This window comes from Rhinatrema bivittatum, chromosome 2, assembly GCF_901001135.1.
Source record: "Rhinatrema bivittatum chromosome 2, aRhiBiv1.1, whole genome shotgun sequence".
Classification (NCBI taxonomy): Eukaryota; Metazoa; Chordata; class Amphibia; order Gymnophiona; family Rhinatrematidae; genus Rhinatrema; species Rhinatrema bivittatum.
In genome coordinates, this window is record NC_042616.1 from 129,816,595 (window position 1) to 129,827,319 (window position 10,725).

Genomic DNA, 10,725 nt, shown 5'->3' on the forward strand with positions numbered 1-10,725 from the left:
GTTTTAACTTTCTTTATTGGTCAGACCAAAACCCACTTGCAAGACACTTGTTCAAGGCACTTTCTTCAAGTATCCAGATACCCCACTCTTCCTGTTTATACCAGCTGACACAATATCCCTCCCTCTCTAACTTTGCCAGGAAAAATCTCCCATTCAATAATTTCACATACAGAATCCACTACTGTTCAGCTTAATCATTGCCAGACAGTCAATTTGTTTCTTTTGATGCCTTTGCTCCTGTGTGTCACATGCCATGGGAAACATCCTCTGGCAAAGACTTCCTCATTGTCATCTCACACAGGACCCTATGCATCTTGTTGACTGATAATTGAATAGCTGGCTTTCTTCCTGACCGCAGCTCTGACCATTCTTCCCCACTGAGTGCCACTTGGAGCTGGTGTTCTTTGGCACAATATTCTTCCTCTTCAGGACGGTTTCCCACCAAAGTGACATTTTTGTTATATGAGTCCAAATATTTCATAGTATAAGGTACTTTGCCTTGCTAATGTTAAAGCCTTTCCTCAGCTATGGGATAGTCAAATGAGCCAGCCTCTAAAACAGAGAAGGTAGATGTAAAATCCTGCACCCCTCTTGGTGTGTAATAGGTAGTTTCTGTCAGAAGAGGGCATACAAGGATCTTTGTGGGAAAGTTTCTAGTGAGTTCTTTCCCAGGATAGAAAGGAGAGAGAAATTAGGGAAGGTCTTCTCCTAGAAAGTATACCTTGACAGTATAGAGAGAGAGGGTCTAGAGGTTCCACCCTGAAACTTGAAGTGAGAGGATGTTATGAACCGAGTGGTGGACCCTTGGTTCGACGATGATCGAGTAGACCACCGTCGTTAGGTGAGGCTGATTCTCGGGGTTGCAGATGGAAAGGGTAAGATCTGGACGCAGGCGCCTCCTGCAGGTCGTGTAATCCAGATGCTGGCGCCTCCAGCAGGTCGAGGAGCAAACCCCGCGGATCTCGTGAAGAAGTCCAATCCAGAAGTCGTGAACCAGGGTGATCCGCAGCCAGTCCAGGGGTCAAAAAGCCAGAGAGGTCCGCAGCCAATCCAGGGGTCAGAAGCCAGAGAAGTCCGCAGCCAGTCCAGGGGTCAGAAGCCAGAGAAGTCCGCAGCCAGTCCAGGGGTCAGAAGCCAGAGAGGTCCGCAGCCAATCCAGGGGTCAGAAGCCAGAAAAGTCCGCAGCCAGTCCAGGGGTCAGAAGCCAGAGAAGTCCGCAGCCACGCCAGGAATCAAGGAACCAGAAGGAACGTCAGCCGGACCAGGAAACAGCTCAGGAGGACAAACAGGAACCAGGAACAAAACAAACGCAGGAGCCAAGAAGACAAGGCAAGGACTGGAGGTCCAGACCTTGCTTAAATAGTCCCCAGCCAATAGGGAACCGCAGGAAGGAACCAGCTCATATCCGGTGAGTGTTCCTTTAAATCTGGGACCAGAGCCGCCCGCGCGGCCCTAGCTGAAGTCAGGGGGCGGAGCTAAGCCGCGCGGGGAGAGAGACCGCGGCCATCTTGGACTTGCAGCGAATGCTGCCGCTGAGAAGTCCCGCGGGGATGCCTAGTGCCGGCGGTCCGACCGGCCCCTAGGGATGGGGGTAAGTGCCGTTCGCGGCTTGCCACGGCTGGGTTTTATAACAGTACCCCCTCCTTTAGGCCTCCCCCTAAAAGGCTTGGGTTTCTCCGGATGGTTGGTGTGAAACGTCTGGAGAAGACCCTTGTCAAGAATATTAGTAGCGGGCTCCCAGGAGTTCTCCTCAGGCCCAAAACCTTCCCATGCCAAGAGATACTCCCAACGACGTCCTCGTCGCCGAACATCGAGAACCTCACGGACTTGATAGGTAGGGTCGTCCTCCAGCTGAACGGGCGAAGAGACAGGAGCCTTCCGAGATGGCCAGTTGAGGAGCAGAGGTTTCAGTAAAGAGACATGGAAAACATTGTGAATGCGCAGAGAGGTGGGCAGATGCAGTCGATAAGTGACGGGACCGATCTGCTTGGCCACGGAAAAAGGACCAATATACCGGGGAGCCAATCTCATCGAAGGGACTCGCAAACGAATGTTCCTGGTGCTCAGCCATACCCTGTCGCCCGGATGAAACTCAGGCGCCGGCCTCCGATGCCGGTCAGCAAACTTCTTAGCCAGAAGAGCCGCTTTGCGGAGCATGCGGCGAGTGTGCACCCATAATTGCTGGAACTGAGTGGCAGTAAGCTGAGCCGCCGGCGAGGGTACTGCCAGAGGGAGAGGCACCGGAGGAGTAGGTTGGTAGCCAAACACAACTTGAAACGGGGAGGAGCCGGTTGAGGTACACCGATGGTAGTTATGGGAAAACTCCGCCCAGGGCAGCAAAGCCGCCCAGTCATCCTGCCTAGAATTGACATACGCACGCAGAAACTGCTTGAGAGTACGATTAGTCCGCTCAACTTGGCCATAGGCTTGCGGATGGAAGGCGGTCGTGAAGTCCAAGGAAACCTGAAATTTGGCACAAAGGCTCCGCCAATACCGGGCCGTGAACTGGGAACCTCTATCGGAGGAAATGTGGGACGGCAGTCCATGAAGGCGGAAGATATGGGACATAAACAGTTGAGCCAACCGAGGAGCAGAGGGAAGAGCGGGCAGGGGCGTAAAATGAGCCATTTTAGAGAAGCGGTCAATTACTACCCAAATCACTGTGTGTCCTTCAGAAGCAGGTAAATCAACCACAAAATCGGTAGAGATATGCGTCCAAGGCTTGGATGGTGCCGGCAAGGGTTGTAGCCGTCCCCACGGCCTTCCCACTGGAGTCTTATGTTGGGCACAAACGGGACACGAGTCCACGTATGCCCGAATGTCTTTGTACATCCCCGGCCACCAATAGAAGCGCTGAAGGAGGTCCTGTGTCCTCTTGCGTCCAGGATGTCCAGCGAATTGGGAATCATGTCCCCACTTCAAAACCCTGTTACGGAGTCGGCTGGGAACCACCGTCTTTCCTATCGGAACTGGAACAGTAGGTGCCAGAATGATACGGGCAGGATCAATGACGGTCTGTAACACCTCTTCGCCATCCTCACAGACAAAGGACCGAGATAGTGCATCCGCTTTGATATTCTTACTGGCAGGTCGATACCGGAGCTCAAAATCAAAACGGGAAAAAAATAAAGCCCAGCGGGCTTGCCGTGGGTTAAGTCGCTGGGCTTGTTGTAGGTAAATCAGATTCTTATGATCAGTGAAGATGGTGATTTTATGCTGGGCCCCCTCCAGCCACTGTCGCCATTCTTCCAATGCGAGTTTGATGGCTAATAATTCTTTGTCGCCAATAGCATAGTTGCGCTCCGCGGGAGAGAACTTCTTTGAAAAATAGGAGCAGGGATGAGACGTACCCTTGACAGTGGTCTGACTTAATATTGCTCCTACACCTTCGGTGGATGCATCAACTTCAACTGTAAATGCGCGACTTGGGTCCGGGTGGCGAAGACAGGGCTGTCGTAAAAAGGAGTCCTTAAGGGCCTGAAATGCTTCTTCGGCCGCCGTGGGCCAAGTAGTGATATTAGCCCCTTTACGAGTGAGTGCAGTGAGGGGCGCAGATAGCTTGGAAAAGTCCTTAATAAAATGTCGGTAGTAGTTCGCAAAACCAAGAAATCTCTGCAAGGCTTTTAGCCCCTTCGGTTGAGTCCATTCTTGTATACTTTTTAGTTTAGTTGGATCCATTTGAAACCCGTGTTTAGAAATAACGTATCCCAGGAACGGCAAAGACTCTGTTTCGAAAATACATTTCTCCAGTTTAGCGTACAACTGATGGTCCCGGAGTCTTTGTAGTACTTGTAGCACGTGTTGACGATGAGTAAGTAAGTCCTTAGAAAAAATCAAAATATCATCAAGATACACCACAACGCAAGTATATAACAGGTCCCTAAAGATTTCATTAATAAAATTCTGAAACACTGCAGGTGCGTTAGTTAAACCAAACGGCATTACCAAGTACTCATAATGTCCATCTCTGGTGTTGAACGCAGTCTTCCACTCATCCCCTTCTTGAATACGTACTAAATTGTATGCACCACGCAGATCAAGTTTAGAAAAGATTTGAGCTCCTTGCAGACGATCAAACAATTCAGCAATAAGAGGCAAAGGATAACGATCCTTGATAGTAATAGCATTAAGTCCTCGGTAGTCGATGCAAGGGCGTAATGTCCCATCTTTCTTTTCCACAAAAAAAAATCCAGCCCCCGCGGGCGACGTGGATCGTCGAATAAATCCTTTTTGCAGATTGTCCCGAATATATTCGGTCATAGCTCGAGTCTCAGTAGCAGATAAAGGGTAGACTCGTCCTCGCGGGGGTATAGAACCTGGAATCAACTTGATAGTGCAGTCAAACGCCCGATGAGGCGGCAAAGCATCAGCCGCCTTCTTAGAGAAAACATCTGCAAATTGGTGATATGAAGAGGGTAATTCTCCCAAAGGCGAGGTGCAGACATAATTGGAAGTGGAACCGGAGTCCTTGAAACAGGTCCCAGAACATTCGGGACCCCACTGTGTCAGGCGTAAGGAAGTCCAATCAAACTGGGGGTTATGGCGCTGCAGCCAAGGTATGCCCAGTACCACAGGGTGAATGGCTTTGTTGATGACATAGAAAGTAATTTGTTCAGAATGGTCTGGTGCAATAAAACAATTCAGGGGTTCCGTCTGATGCGTGATTCTGCCGGGTAATGGTTCCCCGTGGATGGAAGAAATGATTAGAGGTTGCAGGCAGAGTCGAACTGGAACGTGGAGCTTATCCACCAGTGCTTGTAAAATGAAATTTCCTCCGGCTCCTGAGTCTACTAGCGCCAGCGTGGAGAATTCATGTTCGTTCATATGGAGAGTGATTGGTAATGTGAGTGGGGGTTGTGGAGAAAACTGACCCAGGGAAACACCCCCCAAAGTCCCTAGGCTTTGAAGTTTCCCGGACGAATAGGGCAGTTAGCTAAACGATGTCCAGAGCCTCCACAGTACAAGCAAAGCCCCGATCTGCGCCGTCTCAAGCGTTCCTCTGTAGACAGCGGGCCTCTTCCGAGCTGCATGGGTTCGTCCCTGGAACCCTCACTGGGATGGGCTCCTTGAGGCGGAGGATTGGGGGTTGGAGAGATCTGAGAAAAAGTAGACCGTCTCCTCCAGTTGCCGCCCTCTCGTGCTCGTTCTTGCAATCTGCGATCGATCCTGGTGGCCAGTTCGATGGTGCCATTTAAGGAGGACGGGAGTTCTCGGGCAGCCAGTTCATCCTTGATCTTGGCAGAAAGTCCTTCAAGATATATGGTCCGAAGAACTCTCTCTTCCCAGTGGAGTTCATTGGCTAGAGTGCGAAAATCAATGTTGTAATCCGTGAGGGAACGTCCGCCTTGACGGAGGTGTAGTAAATCCGTGGCGGCAGCGGCTTGTTTTCCGGGTTCTTCGAAAGTAGTGCGGAATAGTTCAATAAATTGGAGGTAGTTCTGTAATACCGGGTCAGAACGTTGCCATAAAGGAGAGGCCCATGTGAGGGCTTTGCCTTCCAACAGGGATAGTATGTAGGTAATTTTAGTGGCGTCATCTGGAAAGAAGGGTGATTGTAGCCGGAAATGCATAGTACATTGGTCCAAAAATCCCAGACAGAGACGGGGATCTCCGGCGTATCGTGGTGGTGCTGGAAGTGGAAGGACTGGACGAAGGCTGCTGGACGTTGAAAATGGAGCAGGAGCAACCGGTGGAGCCATGGTTGATGCACTGGGCTGGCTGGCTACCACCGCATCTAGTCGAGCGTTGAGCCGCTCCATGGAGGCGGCCATGGCTTCGAGCATACCCTGTTGCTCCATGATCTTCTGAGCCAGGCCGGGAATGGCCCGCAGAGCAGAGGCCTCCGCCGGGTCCATGGCCTTGTCTTACTGTTATGAACCGAGTGGTGGACCCTTGGTTCGACGATGATCGAGTAGACCACCGTCGTTAGGTGAGGCTGATTCTCGGGGTTGCAGATGGAAAGGGTAAGATCTGGACGCAGGCGCCTCCTGCAGGTCGTGTAATCCAGATGCTGGCGCCTCCAGCAGGTCGAGGAGCAAACCCCGCGGATCTCGTGAAGAAGTCCAATCCAGAAGTCGTGAACCAGGGTGATCCGCAGCCAGTCCAGGGGTCAAAAAGCCAGAGAGGTCCGCAGCCAATCCAGGGGTCAGAAGCCAGAGAAGTCCGCAGCCAGTCCAGGGGTCAGAAGCCAGAGAGGTCCGCAGCCAATCCAGGGGTCAGAAGCCAGAAAAGTCCGCAGCCAGTCCAGGGGTCAGAAGCCAGAGAAGTCCGCAGCCACGCCAGGAATCAAGGAACCAGAAGGAACGTCAGCCGGACCAGGAAACAGCTCAGGAGGACAAACAGGAACCAGGAACAAAACAAACGCAGGAGCCAAGAAGACAAGGCAAGGACTGGAGGTCCAGACCTTGCTTAAATAGTCCCCAGCCAATAGGGAACCGCAGGAAGGAACCAGCTCATATCCGGTGAGTGTTCCTTTAAATCTGGGACCAGAGCCGCCCGCGCGGCCCTAGCTGAAGTCAGGGGGCGGAGCTAAGCCGCGCGGGGAGAGAGACCGCGGCCATCTTGGACTTGCAGCGAATGCTGCCGCTGAGAAGTCCCGCGGGGATGCCTAGTGCCGGCGGTCCGACCGGCCCCTAGGGATGGGGGTAAGTGCCGTTCGCGGCTTGCCACGGCTGGGTTTTATAACAGAGGAGTTTGGCTGAAGAAGGTGGAGATACTCAAACCTGTATGTGGATAGAGCTAAACAAAGTCCTCAGTCACCCCAACACAGGACCAATGAGTAAGTTCCATGTGGGAATGGATATTTCAGGCGACCTTTTAGGGATGGATAGAAGAATGCTCAAGTTTTTCAGAGGTGGCAGGAGGATAATGCACTGTAGAGGGGACATCACTGGAGAGGATGTTGGAAAGTAGGAGCCACTTTTCTATTTGATTAATGCCTGCTGATCCATATCCTAGTTTATTGCACTGTGTTTGCCCTTTGATGCAAAGATGGGGAAAAGAACCATTTATTTCAACTGGCTGTGAATTGAGTTTAGTGTACTGTATTTTTTCTTCTGTTAAATCTGATAAAAGTTCTGCCTTAAAACAAAGAACTTGGAAAGAACAAGCACCTGTGTGAAAGTACAATTTGTGGAACTGTAAGAAGCAAGGTGAAATGTTTGCCCAGTGGAAGACCTTAAAAAGACAACTTCCCCCACCTTGAGAAATGAACCTCAAAGCCTGTGAGTGGACTGGCAAAGTAGATAAGGGTACAATAACTTCCCCTAGAGTACTCCATATTTTTAAAGTGTGATTTTTTTTTGTTCTAGGCCTATGTTAATTGAAAAATAATTGCCATTTGAGAGGACACTGCTATGAAATCCATTTCTAGATTCAGACTTTAATCTGCTTTATGCTTGTTCTTCACTAAGACATATATGGCTGAATTTTCAAAGGCTTACCCGCATAAAAATCGGGGTTTACGCGCATGGCCGGGCCTTGAGTGTGCAACGCACATTTTATAATGGATCTGGCCATGCAAGTAAACCCCAGTACACGCACAAGAGCCAGGCCCTGAAAAAGGGGCGGGCTGGGGGAATGGTCTGGGCGGGGAGGGGCGGGGTGGAACAGAGGCTGGCCGGGACAGCAGCCACTAGCCGCTGTTCCAGGGAAGTACGCGCTGGCAGCCAGCCGACGCACAGAGATTACGTTTAGGGGGTGGGGAGGAGAGGGGAAGAGGGAGGAAATTTAGGTGGGGGGGGGGGTAGGGAATTCCCTCCCAGTCTGCTCCTTAATTGGAGTGAACTGGGAGAGAACTGGGGAAGGTCTGATTGCATCACCACATGTATTTAACAAAAATTTGTCCCCCATATGCACACGGCCATCAGATTTTATAACATGTGCACGCATCGGCATGCACATGTTATAAACTGGCGCGTTCATGTGTGCGTGCTGGGAACCGCGTGCACATGGACAGCTGCATGATCCTTTTAAAATTAACCCCATAGGGAGGAAAGGGGAAAAAGAGAAGTGAGTGGGTAATATTTTCTGCACATACTCAGCTGTCCTAGAAAAAAGTGGATGGGAACATTTCTGATGACAGAGACAAAAATATTAGGGGGGGATGTAGTTAGGGCAATTTCTGGTAACATAGAGGGGCATGTGTAGGAGGCATGGTTAAGACAGAACAACGACTGGGGCCTGAGAAGAGCTATCCCTATTTACAGGGAATAGACACGTTTAGGCTGGAAGTGAATGCTGATTGGCTGATACAACCTGTCAAAATGAATTTGACAAGAACTCTAAACCTTATACTACTGGGAGATTTTTTTTATAGAGAGAAGAAAAGATTTCAGTGATGACCAGCCCATTTTGTTAGATTGAGCAATGTGTAGGGCCACCATCCCAAAACACTGTGTTACGCAAGTCGGCCACATGGCTCGGCAGCCGACTTTGCTTACTGGCACGGCAGGCAGTTCTGTCGGCTCCCTCGGGCAGTGGGAAAGCCCTGCTGACGCTTCCTGCAATCCTCCATCAGCTCCGGTCCCGCTGCAGCATGCCAGGGAACCATCCTGCACGTAGTCTCTGGCCTGCTCCCTTGGCACGCATTTAAAGGGCCAGCAGCGTGAAAATGCCTGCAGCCCATCGCGATGACGTCAGGACCAGGGGCCTATATAATTCCAATCCTGACAATCTGCAGACCCCTCAGCAACAGGTTGAACTCCTTTTGAGCTGCTGGTTGCCGGGTTCCTGACTCTGTGTCCCTGACTCTGCGTTCATGTTACCACTCCCATTCTGGCTTCTGACCTCGTTACGTGTATTGGAACTTCACTTGTCTTTTGCATGCCCTGACCTCTGGAATGTCCCTGGACCTCTGCTTGACCACCACCTGCCTTGACTGTGGCCACCTGACTTCATCTTTGCCTCTCATCATGGGATTCTACGTCACAGGAGACCTCCACCTAAGTCCAGCCAGCCCCAGTACCCAAGGGCTCAGCTTACAGGGAACAAGGGCTGGTATTGGTGAATGTCCAGTTGGGTCTCCACACCAATCAGTTCCACCTGCTGACAATGAGGACCTGCCGATGTTCCCTCTGCAGGTAGCGCCAACCTCAACTCAGCAAAGGGTCCACCAACACAACACACTGGAACATGAATAAAGAGATATCAAGGATGTCATTCCTCAAAACTGAGTCTACTCACAGATCCTATGGATATATGGTTCAAGATACTGGTCAGATTGGTCCATTAGATTTCTGGCAGCTTCTCCATGTGCTGCCCTGTTGCTTGGAGTTACAGATGGTGAGATGATCCTGCTCAGAAGAAGGGGTTATGGAGTTGTGCTGAAGCTCCATAATGCCTCCAGAGTCTTCTGGCATTCCAATTCTCCACAGAGCCTGTAACACCAGCTTTAACTACCACTCTCCTTAAGAAGTTTCTGCACTTTTCTCAGAGATTTTAATACTGGCAGAAAACTATGAGGTGTGTGAAGGTATGGATTTATTCAGTTAGGAAAAGGGGATCACCCAGTTCCCTAGATGGGGTAAGAGTCACATCCTTATCTTCTTACTTGTAAATTTTTATTAGTGTTGCTCTGTCTGCTTTACTCCTCTTTCAATGTTCAGGGGTTTTATGTGCCCTTTTCATGTTCAAGGCTGAGCTCTCATCTATTCTCATCATTTTCAGTAGCAATTCTTGGACTAATTGTACCATGTTAGGACTCTGAATCTTCCAGTGCTCCAGCTGTCTCAGATTGTACCATTTGGATTGGCCCTTAAGGTCATTACCTTATTTAATAGAATTGTTTCCACTGTGTTGCCAACTCTTGTACTTTACCTCTGTGTCTTCCTTCCAGGCTTCCAATTCTCTGTTTGGTCTCTAACAGTCTGGCACTGAGCACATCAATTTTTATATTAACACTGTGCATGTTATGAAAGCACGCACAGTTTTAAACAATTGAAGATCCAAATCAATCTACACAAGTGACTTTTTAGTTTTCACAGGTAAAAACTTCATTAAGCTTTGGAAAATTTACTCCATAAGATCTACAGTGTGTATATACATACTGTATATTGTGAGCACAATTTTATAACAGCACACATAGGGCTGAAACTGCATGTACAGAGTACATGTGGACTTCAGCCTTCCGTTTTAAAGCAGTGTTATGTGAACAAGTCAACTTTGAAAATTAGTAGGGCTGCTTGTACCTTTGTATCACATAAGGTGCACAAATTTACACTTGCTAAGGAGCTCATATTCTCAAAAATTGAAAGTACTCTGGTAAATGATTTCCTCACCCCAACTCCACTCCTAGGAATGCCTCTTTCAAGTATGTACAAGAGTACCTGTGACATCATTTCCGCGCTTACATTTAGGCATATACAACCCAGGGTAATTTTCTAAAAGCCCTTTTGCACATGTGAATTCTTACAAGTTCCAAATCTCTTGCAACAAAGCAACAGCCATTTCCTGAATGCTCTAGTTGTTTGTGCCCTGCAGATGAGTTTTATAAATAATTTATTAAATATGTAGATAGACAGATAAATAGATATACATATGTAGATATCTATATATCTATAGTTATCTATCTTTATATAAAAAACCCATCTGCAGAGCAGGGCACAAACAACTTAAGCTTTCAGGAAATGGTTGTTGCTTTGTTGCAAGAGATTTGGAACTCATAAAAACAGTTGTGGTTTTTTAATTATACAGTTAGACAGTTTGCAAAAATATAGTTGAAGGGAA

At 49.1% G+C, this 10,725-nt stretch overlaps 1 protein-coding gene across 6 annotated transcripts in view; it reads right to left on the bottom strand.

Moving 5' to 3' along the window:
• The window catches only part of JCAD (junctional cadherin 5 associated), a 178,966-nt gene that overhangs the window by 15,594 nt on the left and 152,647 nt on the right, over positions 1-10,725 (bottom strand). The gene's annotated exons all lie outside the window — the stretch shown is intronic.